This window comes from Gopherus flavomarginatus, chromosome 20 (genome assembly GCF_025201925.1).
Source record: "Gopherus flavomarginatus isolate rGopFla2 chromosome 20, rGopFla2.mat.asm, whole genome shotgun sequence".
NCBI lineage: Eukaryota > Metazoa > Chordata > Testudines > Testudinidae > Gopherus > Gopherus flavomarginatus.
In genome coordinates, this window is record NC_066636.1 from 7,443,924 (window position 1) to 7,455,549 (window position 11,626).

Genomic DNA, 11,626 nt, shown 5'->3' on the forward strand with positions numbered 1-11,626 from the left:
TATAATCAAGGGACCAGAAGCCTAGCAAATAGTGACCAGCTAAAAGAAAGCTGGGTAAACAGAAAGCCTTGCTTGCTAAGATAGGCTTGGTCAGCAAATTGCCAGGTGTTGGAGCTAAGAACTAAATCATTGTGTCTTATTCAAAGCTGCAGATTGAACAAAGAATCCCTGTTCCTATTGTGTAAGTCTCTTCTGTAGGGAGACATTCTTCCCAGAGATCCAACCTTGAGTTTATGAAAAGTTGGCAGATGTCAGTATAAGGTATCTAAAAGGGTGTCATCAGGAGGAGGGAGAAAACTTGTTCACCTTAGCCTCCAATGATAGAACAAGAAGCAATGGGCTTAAACTGCAGCAAGGGAGATTTAGGTTGGACATTAGGAAAAAGTTCCTAACTGTCAGGGTAGTTAAACACTGGAATAGATTGCCTAGGGAAGTTGTGGAATCTCCATCTCTGGAGATATTTAAGAGTAGGTTAGATAAATATCTATTAGGGATGGTCTAGGCAGTATTTGGTCCTGCCATGAGGGCAGGGGACTGGACTCGATGACCTCTCGAGGTCCCTTCCAGTCCTTGAGTCTATGAGTCTATAAGATATGGCATCCTTCCACCTCCCTTCCCAGGGACCAATGCCTTGCCTTAAGACACACAGAAAACAATCTTTATTGCCATATACTTTCACTGTTTCTTTGCTTTAACCCCTAGGAATGTACCTGGAGGACAATCAAAGGAGTTGCTCCTTTCCTATGGACCTCAAATCAGAATTCAGCATAGATATTTTATACTAATAACATTTTATCAAAGTATTCATGAAATGTTAACTTGCTAACTTGAGACCATGGGTGGAGACATTATGTAACCTGTTAACCTTTGGCTACTGTGCTTATCATGTCTTGCAGCAAAACCTATCCCAGAGTTCGGAACTCCCTACCCCGTCACTTTCCCCCACCCATGGAAAATCTATATATTCTATTGTAATCAATTTAGAGAGTCTCTGAGCCTAATAAGCAAGGTGACACTCTGCCAGTGCTGTGTGTAATAAACTCCTATTCTTGCCCTCTACACGGTGGAGATTTATGTCCTTCACAGACACCTGCTGAATAAAGAGGAGATTCAGCATCCAGCTTGGCTGAATGTGTCTTCTTTCCCCACAGCTTGGTGATCTTCTGAGGAAATGGAGAAGACTGCCTTTGCCTAGCTGTACATTGCTTGCAAAAGAAACAAGTCTTTTTGGTGGCAAGTGTTGAAAGGAGCCATTAGACAAATGTGGAGACAGGAAAAATGTCCCCCAACTCAACTGGCATCTGTGGATGCTGAAGTCACAACACAAAGTGCTAAACAGTATATGACCACAGGCTGGTGTCAGAAGAGTCTCTACCAAAGCCTTTTCCAACAGCAGGGGCCTCTCTGTGCGCAGAACTCCTGGTAGTGTGATGGCTGCAGGCAGTGGAGAACTCTATTTTGGCATCTCTTTGTCAGTGAACATCTACAGACGCTGTTTAAAGGTCTCTAGATAGTGATCTTTGGGAAGAGCTGGCTGAAGTGTCTTCCTAGTAACCAGGAGATCCTGGCTTGGCCTGCCAGTTCTTCTTTGCAAGTCTTGAGGGAAATGGGGAATGTCTGTAGTTTGGAATTTGCAGGTGTTGTCCTGGACCATCAAAGGGAACAGTTGCAAGTACTTTCTCAAGGCAGGCACCTTGGCTTAGCTGGCTAAAGCACCTGCCTAATAAATAGGAGATCCTGGGTTCAACTCCCAGTGGTGCCTTGTTCTATGGGTTTTGTCTCCTCTGCTCACATTTTCCTGTGTCTTTCTAGGAAACAGAAGAGAGCTCCCTTGGTATCCAAGTCATTACTTGCTAAGGAAAAGGCTTCTTTGGAGAGAAACGTTGGAAAGAATCAAATCACAAGCCTGGAGTTGATGAAAAGGCTGCTGTGACTGGCATTGGCATGGTGGTTGCTTTGACTGCAATTGCTGCAACATAAAAGCCTGCACCACACGTCCTTGTGATTCGCTGGGGATGTCCACACACAGATGTCATGTCGTCTTCCTTTTGATTGTCACTGATGAAAAATGGAGCAGCTGGGAGAAAAGTCCCAGAGGCACTTGCCAGGTAAAGTGGAGGTTAGAGATGCAGAACCCAGTGGTGGTGCCTTGCCAAATGTGTCCGCTCCTCCCACTTTTTGGTCAATCTTTTGAAGAAGCAGAGAAGACTGCCTCTGCCTTGCAATGCAAATGCTTCCAAAAGAAACCGGTCATTTTTTCTGACAAGTGTTGGAAGGAGGCACCTAAGAAACGTGGAGACAAGGAAAAGGTCATCGTAACTCAACTTGCATCCATGGCTCTTGAGGCCACAACGCAGAGCACTGAGCACTGTACGACCACAGCTGGGGACAGAAGGGTCTTTTTCAAAGGTATTTTCCACTAGCAGGGTCTTCTCTGTGCACAGAATTCCTGATAGTTTGATGTCTGCAGGCACTGGAGATCACTATTTTGGCATCTCTCTCTCTCTCTCAGTGAGCATCCGCTGTGGTTGTTGAAAGTCTGTGATGGGATCTATGGGATGCAACCTGAACAGTGGGACCCCTGAGCCCTTTGTCCCACCACCTGGACTCCCTCTCACACATGTGATGCTGAGACAAGCTGTGAATCTCTGGCAGATATTGCACTTACACAGACATCCGTAGATAGGGACACAGCCAACTGAATTACATGAATGCTTCTGCAGCCACTCATAACACTAATGATAGAGAGTCGCCCCCCCCACAGCTCTGCAGCCTTGCACCCCTGGATCATACCATCTTGCCATAATCAGAAGCCTGATCAGTGTGAGTTTATTACACAGGGTCCACCCCTCCCTCACTGTGAATAGTACATGAACCAGCCTTGTAATGGAGCTGAGATTTCCCAAGAACTTCAAGCAAAATACACCAGTTTAAGTACAGCATAAAACAGATTTATTAACTACAGAAAGATGGAGTTTTAAGGATTATAAGTGGTAGTAATAAAAGATCAAAGTAAATTACCATGGAAATTAAAGATAAATTCACATTCTAAACTTTACACCTTATTACACTAGGGCGTAGTTCAGTTATGCACACAGGAAGGCTTAATGCTCGAGCTGCTGCACATGCTGGGCAGGCTTAAGGTCGGGCTCCCCATGGCAGGAGAGAAGAAGACTCGGCCCCTGGAGGGGCAGGCTGGGGCTTCCTGGATCGCATTTGCTCACAGGCAGCGCCCTGCCCCCACTCCCAAGTCATCCATGGTGCCCCCAGGTCGGCCAGAATGGAGCAGCAGTTTTCACTGCACTACGTCCACTTATGGCTTACATGCAACTCCCAGACTCACCACAGCCCACCATCTCGGCCAGAAAGGAGCCCACTCAGCCTCACCATTGCTGCTTTTCCTTCCCCCCAGAACCCCGCTTCTCCTGGGCTGCAAGTAGCCATCCCTGGGATGCCAACAGGCAGCCACAGGGGTCTGTCTCCCAGCAGCCAACTGCACCTCCATGGGTTCAGCCCTCAGAAGGGCAGGTGGGGGTTTCCTGGATCCCAGTTGCTCACAGCCAGCCCAGCCTCCACCTCTAAAACCATCAGTCACGCCCCCAGGTTGGCCATAAAGGAGCCGCCATTCTCCCCTTGGACTCAGCTTTGCTTGTTTTCCTTTCACCCAGAACCCCCCTTCTTCTCCTGGGCTGCAAGTAGCCACTCCTGGGAAGCCAAGAGGCAGGCACAGGATTCTGCCTCCCAGCAGCCAATCACACCTCCCCAGGCTTTGCAGAATGAAGAGTGGTGCTCTACTAACCCCACTTAGCCACACAGATTCTTCCCTGCCTTCCTCAGCTCAACTTTCCTCTATTGCCCCATTCCTGCCTCACTTTTTCCTTTGGCCAGTCACACAAAGGAGCCCAGCAGGAAGTGACAGCCTCTATAGGCCAACCTCCAACAGCAGAGGTGGCCAAGCCACAAGCCTCCAAATGGTGACTGGCCTAACTACTCTAGGTTCTCCAGCCTGACACCAAGGTGCTTTCTCCACTGCTGTCAGCATCCTCTGTCATGCAGGGGTTGGAGTTATCCCAGGGACAGGCCAATAGGAGGAGTGGCCTTTCTGAACAACAAGAGGATCTGGGAAAAGGAAGCCAGCATGTTTCTGCCTGGTTTTGAACCAGGGACCTTTTGCGTGTTAGGCAAATGTGATAACCACTACACTACAGAAACTCCACCTACTTGGCTGTTGCTCACTCTGGCACAGACCGATGGACAAATCTAGAGAATGTGGTGGTAGCCCCTCGATAGGTCAGCTGGCAGAGCAGAGGACTGGAGCCAGCACTCAGGAAGTCATCCTTACCTCGCCCGTGTGACTCCAGCTTGAGGGAGAGCTTCTTTTTCTTCTCCTTGCTGACAAAGAGCAAGAGAAGAATGAAAGGTCAGGTGGGCCAACTCGGTGCAAAAGCCCATGCTGTCTTTTCCTGCTGCATAGCCTGAAATGGGGGACTCGTGGCAGTTAAAGGAACTGCTACACTCTCAGAAAACATCCCGCCAGTGCATAAAGGAGGATAGAAGAGCCTGTTAGTCTAGCACGCTCCCAACTGAACTGTTTCAGCAGCTGCTAGGTTTCTTTTTGGCCTGTTACTTTTCTGTCTGGGATGTTGTTGTCAGCTGTGGCACAGAAAAAGGACGTCATTGCGAGCTGCCCATGAAGATAAGATTAACTTTTGCCTTCCTTGCTCGGCTTTACTTGCTTCCTCACCCTATTCCTGCCTTAGTTCCTGTGTTACCTGAAGGCAACGGGGGCCCAGCAGTACGAAGAGGAAGTTAGACAGCTAGACCCTGGTGGCAAAAGTTCTACCACCGCTTGCCACCCCACTCTCTTCTCCCAGCTTCACATATTGACCGCCAGGGACTTGGTGCCCAGCAGCGCAACGGAAGGCAGTGGACAGAGCCACCCTCGCCTTGAAGCTCTGGCTCATTAAACCGTATCTTCAGTCGCTGATGGCCAATGAGAGACCAACAGCGCTTGCTATTTTAGCACTTGAAAATGCCATTGGTCAGTCATTGGATCTCTTTAATGCTGTTACATAACAAATGAAAATAGAATCTCAGTGTGACATTCTGTACCTTTGGGGGAGCGTGCTGTAACCCCCATATTCCTCATTTTCATATAATCGTGATCTTATATACAGAGCATGCCTTGTAAGGCATCAGGGGAAAGGATATGATCTGCTGAAAGTCATTTCTCTACCCATAGATGTTTACCATTCATGCATATGAAGTTATGAGAATTGTGCAGTGTGGTTGTCACTATGCTGTAAGGTGGGGGAGTCAGCCAAATATTAGCTCCCCAGTGACAACAGCAAGGAAAGTAACCAACACCCGGACAGGGTGTCAAACAACCCATCAACAGCCATTGTTCAGCAAGGGAGCTACAGTGCAATCACTTACCTGCAAGAGGACACCCCAGGGGAATTGCTCAGACTTGCTTGGAGAGACGCAGTGATGCTCACCTGACTCTGAAGGGGGAGCAAAGCCAAGAGGGAAGAAAGGACATGATAAAAGCAGAGACATTTGCCATGCTTTGTCTCTTTCGTCCACCTACATCTACAGACACCCCCACACCAAGCAACTGAAGCGCTGACGAAAGGGGAGAGCCTGGCTGAAAAGCCACCAGCCGGCCTGTGGTGAGAAGCATCTAAGTTTGTAAGGGCATTGAAAGGGTTAAGATCAGCTTAGAGTGCATTTTGCTTTTATTTCACAAAAACAACGAGGAGTCCGGTGACGCCTTAAGAACTAACAGATTTATTTGGACACAAGCATTCGTGGGTAAAAAGCCCTCTTCTTCAGATGCATGGAGTGAAAATTGCAGATAGAGGCATAAATATATATTGGAACATGATGTAAAGGGAGTTACCATACAAGGGGAGAACCAGTGTTGAAGGCTAATTCAGTCAGGGTGGATGTGGCTCTCTCCAAGTAATTGACAGGGAGGTGTCAATACCAAGAGAGGGAAAATTGCTTTTGTAGTGAGCCAGTCACCCCCAGTCCCTCTTCAAGCTCAAATTAATGGTGTTAAGTTTGCAGATCAGTTGTAACTCTGCAATTTCTCTTTGAAGTCTGTTTTCGAAGTTTTTTGAATGGCTTCTTTTAAATGGCTACTTTGAATGGCTACGTTTAATTGTGTTATTGAATATGAACATGTAAATGTGTTATGGAAGTCCCATGTGGTCTAGTGGTTAGGATTCTTGGCTTTCACCCAGGCAGCCTGGATTCAATTCCCCACACAGGAACAATGCAGAGCTTCTCCTTGGAGGGGAGGCAGGAAACAAAAAGAATGGGAAGGGATCCTGCCAGCAGCAGAGCTGGATAGAGTTGGGAGCAGTACTGGATTTGACATGGTGCCATAGTGCTAGGCCCAAGCTCTGAAGGGACCTGTAACAGTAACTTCCTCCCCTCTGCAGAAAGGGAGCCTCAGAGCAGCCTGGATTCAGTAGGGGAGCTGAGACCCCACAGGGCCCTGGGAGCTGTAGTTCCTTGGCCAGCTCCCTGCCTTGGAGCAGAGAAGGAACATTTCCCAGCATTCCCTGGGCTGCTATCAACAGGAAAGGGAGGGGGGAAGCTGTGAGACTCCATGCGCTGCAGCTTGCTGTGGCTGGGGGGCTGGCTGCTAGAAGCGGGTGCCACCTGTGAATAGGGAAGAGGTGTGACCAAGGAGTAGAAGGCTTTGGCCCAGGTAGCACCCTCAGAAGACTTCCCCAGACGGGCTTAGGGATGCTGGTGTGACCTCGCCTGGCAGCCCCCAAAGAAGGAACTGGGTGGACTAACTGGACAGGGCCCCTCTCTATCTGAAGCTGGGCAAAGGGAGGTATGTGGATCCCACCAGAAGGTAAAAGGGTAAGTAAGGAAGGGGAGGATCTACTGGACCTGGACAGCTTCAGATACAGGACAGGAGGATTTCCACTTCTGAGCCATGAAAATAGAAATTGACTTTTCCTTTCCAGATGTATCTAATATTCAGAAAGGGAATCTAGCCCCTGCCTTCCAGATCTGAACACCTCAAAATCAGGAGTGCTCAAGCTCAATTTGGGCAGCTGTTACTTCATTTCTCCCAAATCAAATATGCTGATCCACTGTCATTTACTGTAGAAAAAGTAGGAGAAAATTGAGCAACAAACGTTGGGGTCTTCCCAGTGCTAACGAGGGCTGGAATTGCTATTTTCAACAGCCATTACACTTTTTTTTTTAGTTTTGTTTGTTTAAAAGGAAGACAGTGATATTGCACTGGCAAATTCCCCATAGAAACAAAGAATGGAACAAAAGAATAATAAAGGCACCTCAACTTTCCTCATTTATGTAGGACAGTCTTATTAGATGGATCCAGACATCTTCCAATCACAGAAGCTGAAAATTGTTCCACTTTACTGCAGTTCTGTAACCATGCAGGAACCTAGAGGAGGAAAGTGCCTAACTCCAGAGTCTGCAGCTGCCTAGGGCCAGTGCTGAGGATTTAGAGTCCCTAGTGCTGCCCTTGCAAGGTTCAAGCATGCTCAGCCTTGGCATTGCCTCCGCTCCTGCGGCTAGTAGCTGCAGCTGTCTAAGGCTGGCCTCTGGCAGTTGCCCCATGGCTGTAGCTAGAGAAGCTACAAGTGGCTCTATGACTCCTGGGGCCATTAAGCTAGAGCACCTAAAGACACTGGAGTTAACCTCAAGGAACAGAGGTCACCAGTAGGAAAGGAATGTCGGGGGAGCAGGGAAGGCGGGAGCAGGTCAGGCTTGCAGAGGGAGCTTCCAGCTGGTTGGGAGCATGTCCAAAGTAGAAAGGAAACATGTATGGGGAGAGGTGGTGGTGACCAGGTAGCAGACTAGCATGTAGATGGGAGCAGAGGGAGAGACGCTGGTGTCTTCAGATTCCCAAGGGCTAAGTCCTCACTTTGGGGAAATGGTGTTTGCAGGTGGCTTGCTCACATGGCAGGATGGGGGCTGAGGGAGGGATCTGTCAGAACTGATCAGGTGTCTGCTGGCTTTAGGACTTTGAGCTGAGACTAGGACCACATGCAGTGACTGGTGACATGGGGGGGTACTGGAGACATGGCTAGAGAAGGTCTGAATGAGGAAAGAGATAAATCTGTGGGGAGTTTCCTTGGTCACTATGAAAGTTCTGCTCACTGTGGACACTGGTAAACCCACATGGGTGTACAGCTCAATAAGAAAACCCGCGGGCTGAGGGAGCTGTGTATGGCAATGCATATAGTCATGGAGAGGTGTGTGATCAAAATGAAAAATGTCTCTGAGGTTCAGTACCGGGTATACGAAGGCACCAATGGCACTGCCCCACCAGGCCCACACTCGGAGCCCACAGTGACTACACTGGGGCCCACAAATATGTTTGGTGCCAGGGCCAACAAAAGGTTAATCCAGCCCTGACTGCCCGAGCACTATTTCAGCCTCACATTTTTGGATGGACCACCCACAGTGAGAGCTGCAGAGCACTCCCCCGCAACACACACGCACACACTCGTCCTGGTGTTGGGAGGGGAACAGGAGAAAGGACAAAAGAAGAGATGAAGAGAAAGGAGGGAGGGACAGGTGGATGGAGGAAAAGGTGAAACACAAAGGACAAACCCTAATGTCCCCATGATTCTAAGGGACAAAATCCCAGGTGCGGAATAAAATTCTGCCTCCTTAAGCTCATGTTTTCCATGCCTAGAATTCAACTCTCACCAGATGGATCAGACTGAACAGGTTTCACACCTCCAGGAGGCTCTTACCTTCTAAACAGGGACGGCTGTTTTCTAGTAAAATCACTACAAGGGAAGGAGAAAACTGGAAAGAGGTTCCTCCTGGCGCTCACGTCCGTGAACCCGAATACTCTCTCAGTCCTCAGACAGAGACCTGGAGAAGGAGACTTGCTGAAGCAAAGCCACAGGGGTCTCTGAGGTTTCCCTAGCCACTGGCCCCTGACTGATGTCAGGATCTCTCTGTGAGGTCACCACCTGCTCACCAATAGTCTTTGACCAATAGTGTGAGGTCCTGCAAAAGGCCTTTGTGATGTCACTGCCACACCCCTCCCTTGCTGTGCTAATGTCCTGCCCCTGGCCAGGCACTTTGGAGCTTTGAGCTACTCCCTGTGGATCACCCCACTCAAGGAGCTTTTCTATAGAGCATCCTCAGATGTCTGAGCACACGAGTGCCATGGCAATGAACTGACACACATGGCACCAAGATGAGATCATTAGTAGACTAACCTATAGGAGAAGGACACCCCAGCATTAGTAGGGGAGAAATCCCTACTGAACATGCATTACACCTAGCAGCCCCTGCGTGGGGTCGGGCGGGGGCTGCGGAGGGGGGAGACCTGGGAAAGGGATGGATGGAAAATGTCTGTGCAGCCGGGACATGGCCGGGGGGCGAGGGGAGAAGAGCAGGTGACCCCTGAGGAGCGGGGAGAAAAAGGGGGGGCTGAGATCCCCTCAGAATTACCACTGCTCCCTCCGTGGAGACCCCCCTCCTCTCCTGTCCTGCCCCCTTTCTCCCTAGAGAGCAACAAGCAACATCCAGGGTGACACCCCCTTCCCTCAAACCCCTGAGAAGTTCCCTGTTCCCCTCCCCCCATTGTGCCCCATTTTCTCTCCCCTTTGCCAATGGCCAGTTCAGATCTCAGGTTTGGGATGTTTCCCCCCATTTTCACCTGCAGTGATTTGTCCTTGTGTAGGTGGGAAATGGTTCCCCCGAGTGATTTCTGAACTGGGCAGAGGGTTAATGGGCAGAGGCTGGGGGGGGCCTGAGACAGGGACACCTCTGGGCTGGGCTGGGGGGGCCACTCTCTGCTGGCAACAGGGCGTGGGAAGGGCCAGGAAGGGGAGGGGGGAGCAAGTGTCCCCCATAGAGAGGGTCCAGCCCCAGGCTGCTACCAGTAGCACATTCCTATCCTGGCCGGGGGGGAGGCTTTCTCCAGCTGGGACCTGCCCCCTAGGCAGCCCCAGGCTCTGACCGCACCAGCCCCGCCTGGAGCCCCCAGTGAGTGAGAGACCCCGGAGGGGGTGGGGGAGGGAGTACTGGGCCCTGACAGGAAAGTGACTCTCTCCCCTCAGATCTTGGTGTTTTCCTCTCATGTTATCAAATATGCAGTTTGTGACACAATTTCTTTGCAAATCTCAAAGATTCAAATAAAATAACCTAAACATTTGCCCCACTTCTCTCTAGTTGTCTATTTCTAATTGAATATGCCCTGAGATTTTCCTGTCTCTAATTATAAAATAATAAGAAAATCTCAGATTTACACCTTTTCTCAGATTATTGAACACAAAATGTTTGCAAATGATGCCCATTTCCTCTTTATTCATTTATCAAGTATTCATGTGAAACACTCAGATTTTACCTCCTATCAACAACTGATATAAAATCCCTCTGATTTTCCACTTTCCTCTCTATAATTTGCAAAATGGATCCAAAATCTCTGATTTCCACCCTTTGTCTTTCATTTCTGAACACTGATCTGAAAGCTCAGGTTTTCCCTCTGTGTCATTATCAAATGTCAATTAAAAATCCTCTCAAGTTTTGTGCTGTTCCTTATGTTTCTAAATCCCAAAAACTTCTTCCTTCGGGGGAACCTGTTGCCCTGAGTCGCTCTCCATTCTGGATGTTGCAGGGGATTAAATTTCCCAGTGATTGTCTTTCCCCTCTCCTTTGAGAATCATTTGTTCCCTCTTTTAGCTCTGTTAGATATTTGCCAAAGAAAGAGACCAGCCTGATATTTAATACACATCAAAGCCAGAGGCCTCCCCCTGTTTGGGGATCAGTGGTTCGCAGCTGGTAGTGGGAGAGTTGGCTGGCCCCTTTTCTTTTCTCCAGCTGGCACAGGATGAGGGGGTCACTCTGAGTGCAGCATGTCTTGAGAAGTATCCCAAACCACAAGACAAATGGTCTCTGTGAAGGGTTGCTTCCCACAGTGCTAAGATGTAGCAGGATCCATGGTGGCTACTATTTGCTAGTGACAGGCCACGGAAATTTCTTACCTATTTTGCCCCTCCATGCCAGGCCTGCACAACATACGGCCCGCGGGCCACGTGCGGCCCGTGAAGTCTCACTGTGCGTCCCGCAGCCGGGAATCAAAGGGCTCTGGGCTGCCCGTAGCCGCGGGGAATCCAGACACCTTTACAGTTCAGCCGCGGCCGGGATTCAAAAGGTTCTGAGCTGCCCGCAGCCGCAGGGAGCCCAGAGCTCTTTAAATCTCAGCCTCGGCCAGGATTTATAGGGCTCTGGGCAGGCGGGCGGGGAGCTCAGAGCTCTTTAAATCCCAGCCACCAGGGCCGGCTTTAGGCCAATTCAACCAATTCCCTTGAATCGGCCTCGCTCCTAAGAGGACCCCGCACCCAAGCCCCAGTACCAGCAAAAGCCAGTGCGCTGTACCAGGGTGGCCCAGCTTCCCCAGGGGGCAATTTAAAAGGCCTGGGGCTCCCAGCAGGGGCTGGAACCCCAGGCCCTTTAAATTGCCACTAGAGCCCTGCTGCTGGAGCCCTGGGGTATGGCTGCGGGGCTCTGGGGGCTATTTAAAAAGTCCAGGACTCCCATTGCTTCTACCTCCCCGGCCCTTTAAATAGCCACTGGAGCCCCGCCGCTTCCCCAGGGTTCCCGCGGC

General features: G+C 49.7%; 1 protein-coding gene and 1 non-coding gene across 2 annotated transcripts in view; one reads left to right on the plus strand and one right to left on the minus strand.

The window, feature by feature from the left end:
- Positions 1-11,626, plus strand: part of LOC127037812 (zinc finger protein 333-like) — a 1,302,204-nt gene that overhangs the window by 84,977 nt on the left and 1,205,601 nt on the right. The gene's annotated exons all lie outside the window — the stretch shown is intronic.
- On the minus strand, positions 4,140-4,212 carry TRNAV-AAC (transfer RNA valine (anticodon AAC)). The gene has a single exon. It is a non-coding gene; the product is annotated as a tRNA-Val (tRNA).